Source organism: Lathyrus oleraceus, chromosome 3 (assembly GCF_024323335.1).
Source record: "Lathyrus oleraceus cultivar Zhongwan6 chromosome 3, CAAS_Psat_ZW6_1.0, whole genome shotgun sequence".
Taxonomy (NCBI): Eukaryota; Viridiplantae; Streptophyta; class Magnoliopsida; order Fabales; family Fabaceae; genus Lathyrus; species Lathyrus oleraceus.
Window position 1 is genome coordinate 271,738,497 of NC_066581.1, and position 4,575 is coordinate 271,743,071.

A 4,575-nucleotide genomic window follows, 5' to 3' on the forward strand; every position below is an offset into this window, starting at 1 on the left:
TAGTACCACCAATCGCAGAATTAAAGCGTTTCTTATATTTAAAACGTCGAATACTAGAGTACCAACGAAGGTACAATATTCTCGATATCCTCTTTCCTACTACTGAACCAGTTGAAAAACCAACCATGGCTGCAATGGGACCACATAATCGTCCTCTTAAGTTCTATGCTACCACGTCCCAACAAGAACCTCACAACAACATTGTTGCCCCTGCTATCGATCGAAACGATTTCGAGTTGAAACCGTCATTGTTATCAGCTGTCCAACAACATCAATTTTTTGGAAATCCTAGGAACGACCCTAATGAACATTTGACCAAGTTTTTGCAGTACGCAGACACTGTGAAGGCGAATGGTGTATCTCAAGATGCAATAAGACTACGCCTTTTTCCTTTCTCTCTAAGATACAGAGCTTGGGCTTGGTTGCAATCCTTGCCATCCAACTCAGTCACTACATGGGAAGAACTGAAGAACATTTTCTTAGCCCGATATTTTCCGCCGAGCAAAACTGCTATACTGAGAGCTCAAATCAACGGATTTCGATAAAAAGATGCAAAATCTCTCTACGAAGCGTGGGAGAGATACAAAGACATGATGAGGATGTGTCCACATCACGGTCTTGAAGATTGGGTGATCATTCACACATTTTACAATGGGCTTATATATAACACAAGACTGACAGTAGACGCTTCAGCGAGCAGTGCGCTTATGTACAAGCCATACAACAAAGTCTATCAACTCATTGAAAACATGGCCCAAAACCATTGACAATGGGGAGGTGAAAGAACTATAGTAGAAAAGTCCCAAACAAAAGGTGGAATGTACGAAATCAGTAGCCTTGACCATGTCCTTGCAAAGGTAGATCCCCTTGTTCAAAAGTTAGACAACTTGACCATACCACCCGCAGCCACTGTGGCTGCCGTAACTCTAAACTACGAGTTATGTGGAATTCCTGGACACACTGCACCAGAATGTCTGATATTAGCAGGAGTCCCCACTGATCAAGTAAATTATGCACAAGGAAACCCTTATTCGAATACCTACAACCCAGGTTGGAAAAACCATCCTAACTTTTCGTACAAGAACAACAACGCCCTGTATGCACCTGGCCAAGCACCCGCTGTTCCACCTGGATATCAAAAGCCAGTAACTAATGCTCCTAACATTCCTAGGAAGTCCAACCTTTAACTAATGATGGAAAGTTTCATAGCTACCCAAGCTCAAACAAACAAAGACTTCTTGAACCAAAACATACACACTAGTGAGCAACTTAAACAATTAGCGAGCAAAGTAGACGCTTTAGCCATCCACAACAAAATGCTTGAAACACAGATTTTATAAGTGGCTCAACAACAAACATTTATTGCTGCTCCTGCTGGCACATTTCCTGGACAACCACAACCTAATCCAAAAGGACATGCAAATGCCGTTATATTGAGAAGTGGAAAAGAACTAGACGGACCCGTAGATCCAAGACTTCAAAATCCCGCCATGTACCAAAAACCTGACAAAACAACAACTGAGAAGGTAACTGGACCGAAGGAGAAGGAAAATAATACCCAAGAGGCCAAAGAGAAAGAAAAACCTTATGTGCCTCCACCACCTTATAAACCACGCATTTCGTATCCTCAAAGACTCGCAAATTCTAAAACTGCAGGGCAATTTAAGAAATTTGTTGAACTTCTGAAGCAACTGAATATTACAATTCCCTTTACAGAAGCTATCACACAAATGCCCTCATATGCCAAGTTTCTTAAAGAGATCCTATCCAATAAGAAAAAGATCGAGGATAATGAAATAGTTACACTTACTATGCCTCCCAAACTAAAAGACCCAAGTAGTTTCTCCATACCCTGTGTCATTGGAAAGTTCCTCATAGACAAAGCTCTATGCGACTTAGGAGCCAGAATTAGTGTAATACCCTTATCCATCTGTAAGAGGCTCAACATGGGAGAACTAAGACCAACCAAGATGTATGTTCAACTAGCTGACCGGTCAATCAAATATCCTATTGGTATACTAGAGAACGTCCCAGTACGTGTAGGACAATTCTACATTCCTACAGACTTCATGATTATGCACATCAAAGAAGATGCCACTACACCTATTATATTAGGAAGGCCATTCTTAGCTACCATCGGAGCCATAATAGACGTGAAAAGAGGTAAGCTAACATTCGAAGTTAGAGAAGAAAAAGTTGAATTCATCTTGACACAATTCTTACAAGCGCCAGCTATAGATGATACTTGTTATCTACTTGATGTAATAGACGAGTGCGTAAGAGAGTTGGAGATGCAAGAAACCACATATTCTGATATAATGAAAATCCAAATCCCTCCAATCTTTGAAGATGATAATTGGCGTGAATCATACCAAAGTGACAGTCTAAGCGAATGCTTAACACTTACACCCAATCACATGCCATGCCCGAAGAAACCAGACTTAGAATTAAAAACACTACCCAAGAACCTAAGATACGAATTCCTAGACACTGAACTCAAAAGACCAGTAATAGTTAATGCAGACTTAAGACAGATTGAAACTGAAAAGTTACTAGATGTCTTAAGAAAATATCCAACTGTGTTAGGCTACAACATCGCTGATCTAAAAGGAATAAGTCCTTCTATCTGTATGCATCATATTATGCTAGAGGAAGATTGTAAAACCTCTAGAGAACACCAGAGAAGGATCAACCTAATCTTAAGTACTATAGTCAAGGATGAAGTAAAGAAGTTATTAGATGCAGGAATCATATATCCGATCTCTGATAGTCAATGGGTTAGCCCCGTTCATGTAGTACCCAAGAAAGGGGGTGTTACAGTTGTTAAGAACGAGAAGGGAAAATCTATAGCACAAAGAGTTGTGACCGGAAGTAGAATGTGCACCGACTATAGGAAACTGAATAAAGCCACTCGAAAGGATTATTTTCCTCTGCCTTTCATTGATCAAATGCTTGAGTGATTGGCTAAGAATTCCCACTTCTGCTATCTAGATGGTTATTCAGGATTCTTTCAAATTCCTATCCATCCCGACGACCAAGAGAAAACAACCTTCACATGCCCTTATGGTACATTTGCTTATCGATGAATGCCATTTGGACTATGCAACGCTCCCGCAACATTCCAAAGATGCATGATGTCAATCTTCGCTGACTTTATAGACGACATTATGGAAGTCTTTATGGACGATTTTTCTGTTTGTGGACAGAGCTTTCAAGGATGTTTATCAAACCTTGAAATGGTACTTGAAAGATGTGTATAGGTGAATCTCGTATTGAATTGGGAGAAATGCCATTTCATGGTCCAACAAGGAATCATATTAGGACATGTAGTATCTGATAAAGGAATTGAAGTAGACAAAGCTAAGATCGAAATTACAGAAAATCTTCAACCTCTGAAAACCGTACGAGAAATGAGAAGCTTCTTAGGACACATCGGTTTCAACCGACGCTTTATCAAAGATTTCTCGAAAATTACCAAACCACTGACTGGTTTATTAATGAAAGACGCTGACTTTATCTTTGATGAGAAATGCTTAACAACGTTTGAACAATTAAGAACATCTTTAATCACCTCACCTATCATGCAACCACCTGACTAGAGATTACCATTCGAAATCATGTGTGATGCGAGTGACTATGCCGTAGGCGTAGTGCTAGGACAAAGGAAGGATAAAAAACTTCATGCGACCTACTACGCAAGTAGAACCTTAGATCCTGCCCAAATGAACTACACCACCACTGAAAAGGAACTTCTAGCTGTTGTGTTCGCTTTAGACAAATTCCGTTCTTACTTAGTAGGAGCAAAAATCATCATCTATATTGATCACGCTGCTATTAGATACTTGCTAAGTAAGAAGGATGCCAAACCAAGACTCTTAAGATGAACCCTACTCTTACAAGAATTTGACTTAGAAATAAAATATAAGAAAAGTACTGAGAACATAGTAGCAGACCACTTATCACGAATCGAAGGGAATAAGCCTGAACAAGTTCCAATCAATGATGATTTCCCTTACGAACGACTTATAGCCCAAATGGAAAGAGACGTGTGTGAGCTAACCTTAAATGATACCGAAATAGAAGAATCCGTGGAAGAAATTCATACGAATATAACTCTGCCATGGTATGCTGACTTTGTCAACTACCTAGCTGCTGGAGCACTTCCACCAGACCTATCATACCAACAAAAGAAGAAATTCTTTCATGATCTAAAACAGTACTACTGGGATGAACCTTTGCGTTTCAAGAGAGGTGTCGACGGTATTTTCCGTCGATGTGTTCCTGAGGATGAAATAGACGATATAATCTCTCATTGCCATTCTGCTCCTTATGGTGGGCACGCAAGCACTTCAAAAAATTGTGCTAAGATCTTACAATCTGGCCTCTTTTGGCCTACTCTATGGAAAGATGTCCATAATGCGGTTATAAATTACGACCGGTGCCAACTCACTGGTTGATCGCTCTATTTGCAAGTTCACGAATCGCGTCAGAGTAATATAAAAGAATATCGATCCCACAGAGACCAAATCGTCAATCTATCGGTTACTATCATTAGGATGTTTATCTAAGGTGGTA

General features: G+C 40.0%; 1 non-coding gene across 1 annotated transcript; it reads right to left on the reverse strand.

The window, feature by feature from the left end:
• Positions 1–512: 512 nt before the first annotated feature.
• On the reverse strand, positions 513–619 carry LOC127133725 (small nucleolar RNA R71). The gene has a single exon (XR_007807671.1). It is a non-coding gene; the product is annotated as a small nucleolar RNA R71 (small nucleolar RNA).
• Positions 620–4,575: the final 3,956 nt, after the last annotated feature.